The 12,739-nt window shown below is 35.9% G+C and overlaps 1 protein-coding gene across 8 annotated transcripts in view; it reads right to left on the bottom strand.

Moving 5' to 3' along the window:
• The window catches only part of TBC1D5 (TBC1 domain family member 5), a 318,415-nt gene that overhangs the window by 57,959 nt on the left and 247,717 nt on the right, over positions 1 to 12,739 (bottom strand). The gene's annotated exons all lie outside the window — the stretch shown is intronic.

Genomic DNA, 12,739 nt, shown 5'->3' with positions numbered 1-12,739 from the left:
TTTCCCAGGACCTTGGTTTCTCAAGACAGTTACATTGAAGTGAAGACTTAAAATACTTGAAATAATACCAGTGGTTACCAGTAAGTCCATTCCACACTCACAGAAAAAAAAAATTAGTGTTCTTCCACACAGCGATGAGGCTGTTGGCTGTAGTGGTAACATTGCTAATTAAATCAATAATTCTTGGACAAGTACAAATACTGACCTGATTTCTTCCTGCAGCTCAGGTATATAGAATTTTACCACCTCCAAGCTAAAGTGATATGTTTTTAAAGAAAACAGTAATAGTAAAGAGAATCTATAGCAAACATTTTGAACTCAATACATCACTAGCAGTATCTCTGTTAAGCAAAGAATTAAATTTAGTGAGACAACCTGAACATTCCCACTAGATGGCACACAGAGCCTTTAGTTTCTCTCCAAATTTCACCCTACTCAGAACTGAGGCTATGAATAAAGAACTGTTGTCCTATAACAAAATGTAGATAATTAATACTGAAGCCATTGCTTCCCATTCTGACACAATGGAACTCTTTCATGGAGTCACGCTGCCTTCAATAATTCTGAACATTGATTAAGTGTAGACTGCAGTATATGCATAAAGTATCTTGACTGAATGAATGCATGCTGAAGGACACTATTTGGAGATGCAAGTAAATATTTTTAAGTAAAAAAATTTGCATACAGATGGAAACAAAATATGAGAGAGGTACAGAGAGGCCCTTTAAAAATCAGAAATGGCTTAAATAATTTCTAGTGTAAGAGAAAACAAAATGGTAAGTTTCTGCATCATGATCAGATATATTGTATAAAAGAGATCTAAATACTTTTCAAGTATTTGCTCTAATGGTTTAATCATTCATAGGCTGTTGCCATATATTCTGATCTGCCTTCTTACATTCTGCTAGTAGTAAATATAGTTTTAATGAACTATGCAATGACCTTTCTGAAACAGTCGTTCACAGGTGACAGTATATTATATTTTTGACAGTCAGTCTTCAGCTGTTACAGTTTCACACATTGTATATTTCCTCTCCAGGTTTTATTATAGACTAGAGTATCCAATGTCTTATCCTCTCATCTACATACATGTAGATAACTCTTTTTTCAAGAAAACCTTATTTTTGGAGGAGGATGCAGAAGTTGCCTTTTAAAGACCAAAATATTGCATGTGCACAAAAGGAGAGAAGATTTAAAGAGGTGGTAGATACCAAAGGCCAGGATAATTTATGGGGGCATATTTAAGGGTGGGAATTCCCAGATCGCTTCCTGCAGTTAGACTTAATCTTGTATGAAATTTCTCATTTTCTCTGGAACCATAATAAAGATTTCAAACACACATGCTATTTGTAATGTTCATTAAAAAATGAAACAACTGAAAGCTATTAGACAAGCATTAAAAAAATCCTCATCTATCCTACCACCCACATTGTAATGGTCGTTCTACATTTTTCGTCTCCTGTTATAAAGACAATGTTTGCATAACTCTACCTATTCATGTAGCTTGTAAGTCAGTCCTCATCAACTGACAGCAATAACAATGAATCAGCTTTAGTTACTATTGCTCTAGTTTGGTAATTCAATACATTTCTATGATAATCAAATCCAAACTGACGTGATGAGGGTAACTGATGATTCCGCGACTACTATCTGAGTAATCAAACAGAGTAACTTTTCTCCCATAAATTAAGTAACTTCTTTCTTTACATGTCTTGATGGCCATTTACAACCAGGTGGAAGAATAAGAGATGGTTAAAATAATGGGCACTTCTAAGTCATAAGACAGCCCTTTGAAAAATACACACTACTAGGTGCTAGCCAGATTTGCAATTAGCTTCCAACAACTTGGCATATATTGAAAGTTAACAAAAACAATGAATTTTCTTTTCCACTACCCAATAAATAATAAAAAAGATGATTACACATTGCTTCTGAATTAAAAAAAAAACAAACCAGCAAAAACAAAAGGAAAAGATCATATGGAACAGCATCCTGAAACATATTTATGTAGAAATGACATGCAATTCAAGACACGAAAGGCTGATCTACTTTCTAAGCACTTAAAGCCATTAATAGGAATAACGAACTCAAACATATGAATGAGAAGCATTACTTTCATAGGGGCCTATTTAAATTCCTATGAGGTTTAACCATATCAAAGGAAGAAGCAGTTTAAAGTACTATTACATGCAGTGAAAAAAAAAGCCCTCAAAAAATGCTGTTGAAAAAACATTAGAAATGCAAGACAGTAAATACCAAGGTTTACTGCTGCAACTCCTTTTGTAGCACCAATGAGATCTCCTTTTGGAAAATTTCAGTGTTTAAAAAACCTCAACCAGACATATATGTTAGCAGACAAGTATCTATGAAATATCACCACAGAAAATTTAAATACTTCTGAAAACTGAAATTCAGACAGTAAAAAATATGATTTTATGAAGATTATGATCTTTATTTCATTGTGATTGTCCTTTAAATTTTCTATTCTTTTCAATCATTTCAGTAAGTTAAATACAAGCAGCACAAAGGAAAACCCACACAATGACAATGTTTCTTGCTTAAGAATTTTAAACTAACTCCTCTCTCTAAGCATCCAATTTGATGTGTCCCCTGTATTATATTCCACATATTAGAACTAAAGACTAAACAAATTTATTTACAAAAAACATAGCTATTGTTTAAAACATTCACAGCAACCAGTTTTTTACCTACAGGGTGCAATTTAGAATGATCTGATTTGTATTTTCATTACTTAAGCAAGTAAAGTTATTCCTTTAATTTTTCAATTTATGTAAGTATTTTTACTAGTACCTCAATAAAATATTTTTTCTTAAAAGGTTAATGTTAAATTGACAGTGAAATCAATCCTTCAAATTAGTAGTTTGTTGAATCCCCCTAAGAAATTGTGTAAGGGCATTATACAGATTAACACATATATGGTTTTCTCCTTTTAAGGAAAGAGAGAGCAGAAATCAGAAAGAAATCTGTGCCAATACTAGAACCCCTTTTCCCCACACCCATTTTGTAGGAGCAGTTTGCTGGATTTATAATTCTTCTAATCCTAATTTCTATCTAGTGACTGTAGTTTCAACTGGTAGAAAATGCCCAATTTACGCTTTAAAAGGACAATGTATGAATTTCAGATGTAGAAGCACACATAGAAATTGATGATTTCGGACTTCGTCTCTTCAAAATGTACTAGCCACAGCCCAAAATGAGAAAGAGATGCCTTAAAATGTCCCAGGTATCTCTGAGGTACTCCTGCCTATGCACCCTTCCTGGTCTAAAAGATGCCCTCCCTCTGGCTCATTTGCCTGCTGAAGTCCTCTCCCTGTCCTCCTGTCTCTGTTCCCAGCCACCACCAGACTTGACTCACTCCAATTCCCACGGCTGGCAGGAGATTCTTGGGAACTTTCTATTTGCCTTTATCCTCCTCCAGGGACATGAGATAAGTTATACCCACACCTGCACTCTTCCTAGGCTGTGGGCTGCTGCTGTGGTCAGAATTGCACTGAATGCAGTAGAGATTCCCTAAACCTGCATAAACTGCTGAAAAGCAATTCCCACCAGCTAAGGATCATGCTCCATATGCTCAAATTCCCTACTACAACCCCTTTTTCTCCCTGGCCTCTGGACATAGCATGTCACATTATGCACGGAACAGACAGGATATAGCAAAGCACACTTGCATGTGACAGAAGTCACAGGCAGGCTGTTCTACAACATACCTAACGTTTCACCACCTGAATACACAGTATTTTTAAAAGTTTACTTGCAGGTGCAAGTGGAGGGATCTCTATAATGCTCTTCTTTCTTAAGGTATTTTCTTTCCTCCCTTTTTAGTTTTATTAACAGGAGAAACCCCAAATACAATTTTGCACTAAATCTGAAGGTTCAGAATAAGAGACAAGTGAGAAAAAAGATTTTCGATATGTCTGATGAAAAATGAGACTTATTTTAGTGAACATGCTATTGCCTCAATGCCAAGGGAAAAGCACTCGTCATTAGAGAAATGAATTGCTCAGCTGTTTATAAGGAAAAAGCTCTGGGGGAATTTCTCAAGGCCCAAACCACAAAGCATTGCAGGGTTATGCAAACATATGTTGCAGGTGTTTTAGGGTAGACAGGTGGGAAAACCTCAGCTACTGAAAAATATTCCACTTAATAGATTGTATCTGAAACTAGATAACCTCAGTGCAACAGAGAAAAAACAAAAACAGCAGCAGTGAATTCCACATCCAGGCAGCAATAGGCTTACCAAAATTATCATCTCACTAGTGTCAAATGGGACTTTTTAAAACTAATTTTTTCTAATATATTAAACAAATACTACCAAACATTTATGTTTTTTTCCTAAACTACTAATATTTTACACCAAAACTAAAGAGGAGACTGAATCAAATATATATAAAAAGAAGACAAGGATAATGATGCAAGGTTGTTCTATTTTTTAAACAATTATTTTTAAGGAGCTAATATGCTCCTTTCCCCTCCCTCTTCAGCTGACAAGGCAATATTGGATTCTTTCATAATTCTTGTGCTGCCTAAGCATTACACTTCTTTTTTTTTTATTGAAGTTCTATTATTTTCTCTTTTATTTATTTCTAATGAAAGTTGGAGGATCATGTGACTGTAAATTCAGTAAGGACTGGGAGGTCAGGAAAGGTTTACCTTTTCCTGCTAGATCACCCATGCTTCTTTCTTCAATAATGACACAAACATGGTAAAAATTTGGACTGGAAACAGAGCTGAAATATGGCAGTTGAGATGTGGATAAGGAATAGTTTGTTCAGTTAAGCAGCAGTTTTTCTATTAGGTGCTAATAATTAATATGAAGTGCTTACTAACTATAACCTAATAGCCTAGAGAGAGAATTTCACCGTTCCTCTTTTTATTCTTTTGTCAGATATTCAAGCAGCTGTCTCCATTCTACATGGCCAGACTTACACAGTATAAGCAATGGCTTAACATTAAAGATACATATCACAATATTTTGTACACTAAGAAACCAACCCACCCCAAACTCCAGAGCACCGAAAGCAAATGCCATTCCCCAAACAAAACTTCCCTTTCACCCTCTAATTCTCCTCTTCCTTTATTATACCTTCTGCAGAACAAGCAACCTGATGGAGCACAAATGGTATTTCATCCACCTATGAACCCATGAGTTAAATACTTATTAGGATAAAAAAAGCCCCAGTGAGACATTAAACAACATAATGTGCTATTGCCAATTCAAAAGCGGTTCAAGGCCAAGAACAAGATATTAGCTAAAAGGCAGGCTGATAGTCTGTGTCTATCAACCCTGTGTATGAAAGCAGCACACTATGAAGGGTACCCTGTACAGAACTAATAAAGAACTTCCTTTAATCACGGGAGTTAGGAGATTCATGCAGTAATACTGGTGTTGGCAAAGGAAAACCATAATCCTCAAACTGGGAATAATGCTTCCTGTTTACATTTTTCAGAAGATGCTAAGGGTCTCAATCGTGGAACTTGTTATTTACAAGTAATAACAGGATGAAGAATTATCACATTTAGTCGTTTCTTAAGAAAATTAGTGAGTTGGTTTTTTTTCTTTTTTTCTAAAACAACAAAATTTCCCAGAAAGACCTGAAAAGGAAAGAAAATTCAGTTAATTGGGTCAAGGAAGGAAGAAACCCCTGAACTCTGAACAAGCTGAAATAAATTATCTCCAGTTTTGTTATGTGACAAACCTCCATTCCCCTGGCAACTAGACATTTCAGACACTAGGAAGATATTTTAAATACTGTGGGTTATGGTCTGTTTTTAACTTCATACATACTTTCTCTCACATGGGCATTCTATGACAAGAGATGAAGAACTGAAAAAAATAAAAATGAGATTTAAAAATGCTTCTGTGACTTGACTGAAAGAAATTTCTAGTTGTGTATTTTTTTCGCTTCTTGTCCTAACCACTTGGGAAGCCTTTTTTTTCATTATAGTATTACAGCCTATTGCGTTTTAACAGGTAGATCAAATCCTACCAAATCAGCTTTTATTTATATTCCAGACAAAAAGACTCCAACCTGCCAACGTTCAAGTTCATAACCTGCGTAAAATCCCCATCTTGCACCAACAGAATCGCTTAAGTACCTTTTAAATCTGCCTCTTAATTTAGTTGCCTAGTTTTCAGCTGAACCCTTGGTTTTAAGAAGTAAATTAACTACATAGTAAGGTATAAATCTGACAGTGTTCAGCCCTACCCCATGACAGATTTATGCTCTGGCATCTTGCAGCCCTGCACGGTTGGAACAGGAGTTTTACAACATTGTGGAGGAAAGCTCCAGGCTTTTGAAAGGAACACACAGCAAGCCTCGCTTTAAACCCTGGAATGCTCCAAATTATGAGATTTAAAATATGACATCTTTATGTACAGAAAAGCTCCCACATTATGGTTTTATTGGCACTCGTTTTGGACAACCTGCATAACTCACTGATGGTTTTGTGAGTAATGCAGTTATCTGAAGCTTATACTTATAAAACCCTTATAACCACACTTAGAGCATTATGTCTTCTCCAGACACATGCTTGTACACAAATCTCACATATCAGGGAAAAACAAGAACATTTTAAGGTGCTATTTGGTTATTTCTACTACGTGGAAAAGAAACAGATTAATTTATGTTCTGCATGTAATGTGCTACGTAAACCACTTGAAAAAGGTCCCCAGGGGAGTGCAAAAAGCTCATTCACAGAGCCCCATGCACACACCACAGCAAAAGGAATATGACATCCAAGTCTTTTCCTCTGAAACACAGAGAGAAGCTAAGGTCTTGATGCTGCGGGACAAGCAACTCCTTAGCACTCCAGTGATGATCCTGCAGAGCCATTTTGATTACTACTGCTCTTTAAAAAAAGAAAGGACAAAGACATAACATCTCCAAACCTAATTTTCCATAAAAAGTTACAGCAAAGGATAGAATGTACAATTCCCAGTTCTATCTTGGTAAGTATTTTGCTCTTTCAGAGAAGCGCTTCCCAATACAAATGTACTCAATAGCTTTGATTACAATTAATACATTAATATTTATTATAAAATATGTAGGTATACAAGCAGTATATCTACACATATCAGAAGAGACTGAACTCAAATTCCATCATAACAGATCGGATATGATTCAGTAGCTAATCTTTCATACATTATCGAAAAGTTATGAATCTATTTTTATATAACACAGTTTGTATTTTGAAAATTTTAGTCAAATAAATTATGATATGGAGAACTTCTGATTAGGTAGAATTAGAGTACTCTAAGTGCTTCTTTTTGATAAGCTACCTTGCAAACGAGAAGTGATTAATTGAATTGTCAGGTTGCACATAAGAACCATAATCAACTCACTGTAATACTGTTAAATACATTTTATTAGTGTAATTTTATAAGTAACATTATTACTCTTAAGGAGAGGGTCAGGAGCTTTAGATGACTTTTTAAACAGAAGTAAAAGAATAATTTGAAAGAAACAGCTCCGAGAAATTCAAAAGCAATCAGTTTTATTGGTAGCTAAAGTAATTAAGAGCTTAAAGTGCTTCAACTTCTTGCGTTAGCATCAAGTACAATCAGGATTGCTTTTACTTTGCTCTGAGGATATCAACTTGCTCAAACAGAAGGAACAGTTTAAAAGTTCTGGCTTCCAAAGAGAACTTCCTCTTCCATCTTGCCTCTCTAAAGTACTTGCCCTTATCATGACCGAGCTTATGAATTCCCAGTGAATATTATCGGGAGTGCTGACTAGCACAGGATTCCCTCACTACTTCCGAGTTTTCCCCCATTGCCCCTCTGGCCTGAACGTGATGTTGCCACATCTCATGCCTTCTGATTAATACAAAAAGACACCTTGATAAAAAGTATAATTAGGAAATCATCAAATTATTAAAATTGCAAACACTGTTTTTTTATTTGTGTTTGCAATTGGCCCAATGACTGATTACCAAGTAGTTGCCTTGCCTATTTATTGAAAAATGCATATGTTACTTGTTATTGAATGTTAGTTAAAAGTAGGAACAATGGTGCCTAACTCACCTTTAGCCATCACCTCTGGAAGACTCTGCACCTCTGCACCCGCCCAGAAATCCCCAGCCACAGCACCCACTCCTCCCTGCCCTCAAGGCTGATGGCTCTCCTTCCTGTTGGGCCACCCAAGAGAGGCAAGGAGAACAACAAAGTCACCTTGCTGGGGTCTGCTCTCACTGCCAGCAGTGGACTACAGCACCATCTTGCTCGGCCCCACACAGAGCTGGGACAAGTCCTTTGCATCTTACCTGTGGCACAGCTTTCTCTTAACTATGAGAGGTGTCACTGTTCTGAAAACTTGGCTTTAGTCTGTATTATTTCCCACCATGTTCCTATTAATTTAACAATATTTGTGAGTTCTTAACCACAAAGTTGGCCTGTGCATGCAATACTAAGGAGAGAGCAACACTTGGGAACTGCATCACCACTGGCAATCTAAGAGATCAAGTTTCTTCCTTGAGTGATGACTACTGTGTTACGTATGGTAGTGAGGAATGAGAAGGACTTAGAAAGCTATCTCATTTGAAAAGTCTTGACTAGATGACTAATCAACCACTTTCCAAGTTTTTTTCCTGAAAATATTGCTTGTGACATACAGGATACATTGAAGTTGTCTATTTTATGGTGGGTTGATTAAATGGTTAATATATTAGTGGAGATTGCAATGAACTTTGAGAGAGCTGAGAAAGTTATTGTACTACGAGTATTGACCACATAGCCTTTTTATATTTTAAAATGCACAGGTGCACTGGGAATGAAGGTTTTGAAACAAATTTACAAAAATGAAGCGGATTTTTAATTCATGGTACACTTACTATTTTTATGTGGTACTATGGCAACATGGTTATTCTAAGTAATTTATCATTAAACTCTTAGCCGCCTGTCATACCTTATTCTATTAATGACAAACAATAACTGAATATTTAAATCAATAATTCTTAAAACAAAGCATAGACTATCTTCTTGGAAAATGCAAGTTTCTGATTTTAAGAACATGAACAAAGAACAAGTTAGTATCATGGCTTTTACATGTAAAATATATGCAATTCTAAGTCATATAGGCCCACAATAAAAAGTTTAGCATGCAGTTACAAAAAAACCTGTATCAATAAATCAACTGTATGTTGATTTATTTAAAGTGAGGTGTTTAGATATAGCTAACCTTATCGTATTTGCAAATGGGAATGCTAGGCCATCAAAATGCTTGAGTTCCCTGCAGGAACTGAATGTGGTTATAAAACCAGAGGTTGAGTTGAAGATGGCGACACATTTTTTTCATAAAAATCTATCTACCGTGCATTAAACATACAAGATCTTAAACTTACAGAAATTAAGGCAAATAGAAGTTTTCTGTGAATCACTGAAAGTAAATGCATTTATTTTTTCTTTCTCCTAAGTCCTCGTCTCCCAGATAAAGAGATATGTAGCTAGCTTTTCTGGAAAAGCTTGTTTCTTTTATCAGTCATATCCCATGTCAAGGCAACTTTGTATAGGTGACGTTACTTGTACTGCCACCTCAATACTGCATCGGGATATTCGTTATTCCCAGCTTCCTGATAACTTACTTTTCATGCATCTAACCCCTCCAATGTATTATTGCTTCTGAAATATCAGTCACATTCTTCATGATCAAAACTAAAAAGCAAAAAGCAAATGTTTGTTCAGAGTCCCCCTCCCCCTTGCTGGTACCCCTGCACTGACATGGACCTGCACCCCAGCGGTACCTCTGTGTGGAGGCACAAATTAATGAGCTGCTAGTGCCCAAACAGCGCCAGATCCCGACTTCTGATTGGCTGCAATCTGGTCATTAAAGAGAGGCAATTAATGCCAGATTGCACACACAATGCTAACAAACAAACAAAACAACCCCAAACCTGCTTTTCTCCTGCCACAAACGGCAAAACAACAATACTGACATAACGGCAGCGTTCAAAGGACAGTTGCAGCTCTGCAGCAGCACCTCAGTTAATGAGTGTATAGAAAAGAATTTATCTGAAGAAGAAGAAAGTGAAACTCAACAGCCTTTCAGGCACATGAAACCAGCTTGGAGAAAACTCTGAGATGGTGGCAGCTACTTAAGAAGAAAATTCAGCTGAAAATAAATGTACAAAGAGTTCAGTTCAAAATTTCAGCAATGTGTTTTCTCCTTGTCACATTGCTCAGATAGTGAGTAGTGTTAAAAGCTAGAATGCAGATTTTTTCAACTAATCGTTATATGAGTGATCATGACCATATTTTATTGCTTAAGTTTTCTGGCAGTACCGGTAATTTCAGTCACAACGAACTAATATGACTTCTTTGAAATGTCATGTATGCTTCTCCGTGGATTTCGCTAGAATTTTATATTATCATATAGCCACCTTCAGTGTCAGCAAATAGCTTAAAATACTATGTTGAGAAAATATCAGCAGCAGTAACTAGAGTATTATTAGCATAAGCAACAAATTAATTTCCATCAACCAAGCACATTCATTTTTTTCTTTTTTTTTTTCTTTTAAATTGCTGGCTTATGATAAAAGGTATCTCCACTGAATTAAGCTCTTAACTAGTTTGTTCAATGAATAGGGTAACTCACCATGCTAAAACATCTGAAAGTGAACTTATTTTACAAGAATACTAAGAATAAATACAATAAACTTTGAGACAAAGCACAGTTGTCAGGTTCTTAGTATGCGATGCAAAACTGTAATATTCTATGTAGTGCTTTAGTTTTCTAATAAGTCATTCTGATAAGGTTAACACTTCAACATAGCAAAACATACAAATACGAACACCCAAAGATGAAAATTACTTTGCTTATGTCGCTGTATTAGAATTTTATTTGCTAAAGGGTGAAAACAGATTTTCAAAATTCACAGTTAACTTAAAACAATAGTTTTAAACCTTTTATTCCTAGCCCTGGCTGCCTTCAGGAAGGAAAGAACATCTGGCTATTTAAGGAACACAATATGTTCACATTTTCTATGACTTTTGTTTCTAATTGGTTTTTTTAATTTTTTTTTTATTTGAACAACTCTAGTTAGAACTATGTTTTTTAATCACTTTATATTTTTCCACTGCCCTATCTCCGTATCTCTACTTCTTAATTTTACAGCCTTTGCTTTGAAAATTAACAGTGCTCAGTGGTTTTGATAAGGAAAAAAAATGAAGAAAATGAGCCACTCATGGTGTATTAAATATGCAGACACACACCTTCAGTAAATGCTTTTGGATATACATAAAAGAACCTTCCCTTACTTTTTCATTTCACATATACATACTTTTAATAGCCCATTCTTCCATAAGAAGCTCTACTTTTATATTCAGAAGGACTGTAAGTGCATAGAAGTTACTTTAATATAAATAATTGAGGCAATTATCTGTTCAAAGATTAGAAATGTGAAACAAATACTCTGCTAAGCAGGTTAACTTATCACCCTATGCAAAGACAACAACACTGATTTGAGCTTTTCATTGCACATTTTCCTAAAGAAATGGAGCTAGCCAAATGCAGAGAAGGCTGAAATTCAATTATTCTGCATTGATCCATACTCATGCCTGTAAAATTAGTATCTCTCAGGCCCCCCCTCAGAGGCAGGTGCATTAACTTGTTTTCAGCTATTACAGTTGTGTGTTATTTCTCTTCAGTGGCACTGAAAAATATCAGGGATGTGGTATCTAAAATGCCCTCTCAGCTGCCAACTGGGGTTCACAAAGTGAAAAGGAGAGCTGCTTGCAAGCATTAGGGTTTCGTAGTTAGCGGCAAGCACTAATCACTTTTCATATTATTTTTAATACTGGATAATGTTAAGGTTTCTGGTAAGGTTTGATTCCATAAAAGGTCAAGAAATTGTACTTGTCCATCTGTAAGAAAAAAATGCCACCTATCTTTTAAGTATAGCTTTCTGCTGACATTTAGGTTGCTCTCCTGGTGATGACTGCAGTGAAAAGAAGCAAACAAAATGTGACAGGTTCATGAAACCAAAGTTTAGCTCTCCTGATAGACTACAACACAAATAAGGAAGAAGGAGGTACCTGTTATGTCAGATCAAGGAAACTAAAGAAATAATAGATGTTATTAGATGTGCAAACCCAGATTATCTCCAAAATTGGAAGTTACAGATGGAAAGGCCGTGTCAGGTCCATCTATCTACTTCATCATTTATGACAAGATTGTTCCTTAAGAACCTTTCAGTTTTATGTACATACTACCAATCTTTCTTATTCCAAATACCCCACAACATTCCCTGGGTAAGACTTTTTGGCATTTACCTAGCTGCAAAAATAATGTGAAAGACAATATATATTAGCAAATCTGCAAGAAGCAGATTCCTGTTTGTTCCTGGCCATGACTTCTAAACTGCATTTCTTGTCCAGCTGAGATTTAAAGCTCTGAGGAGCAGAGACCAAGCCTCTCTCAGGTGTTTGGAACAACACTAAACATTCTCAGTATGTTCAACAAATAATGAAATAAGCCATTGGACCATGCAACAGTCTCCCAGAGAAGAGTTCCCTGCTTTCACATATTAAAACCCAAGTGAAATCTTGGAAGAAATGCCACACAATTCACAACAATTCAGCCCTGGATAAGGAGAGATAAAATTGCACTGAACCAAATGTAATTTCCTATTAGAAATCAGAAGCTAGTGATGGAGAAATGCACAGGAAAACATCAAAGAAGGAAGAAAAATCATTAGGCACTGAATTTGCTAATCACCACTTACA

Source organism: Manacus candei, unplaced genomic scaffold, assembly GCF_025592945.1.
Source record: "Manacus candei isolate 608988 ecotype Guabito, Panama unplaced genomic scaffold, ASM2559294v1 h1tg000072l, whole genome shotgun sequence".
Taxonomy (NCBI): Eukaryota; Metazoa; Chordata; class Aves; order Passeriformes; family Pipridae; genus Manacus; species Manacus candei.
This window is presented reverse-complemented; position numbering and strand designations above follow the sequence as displayed.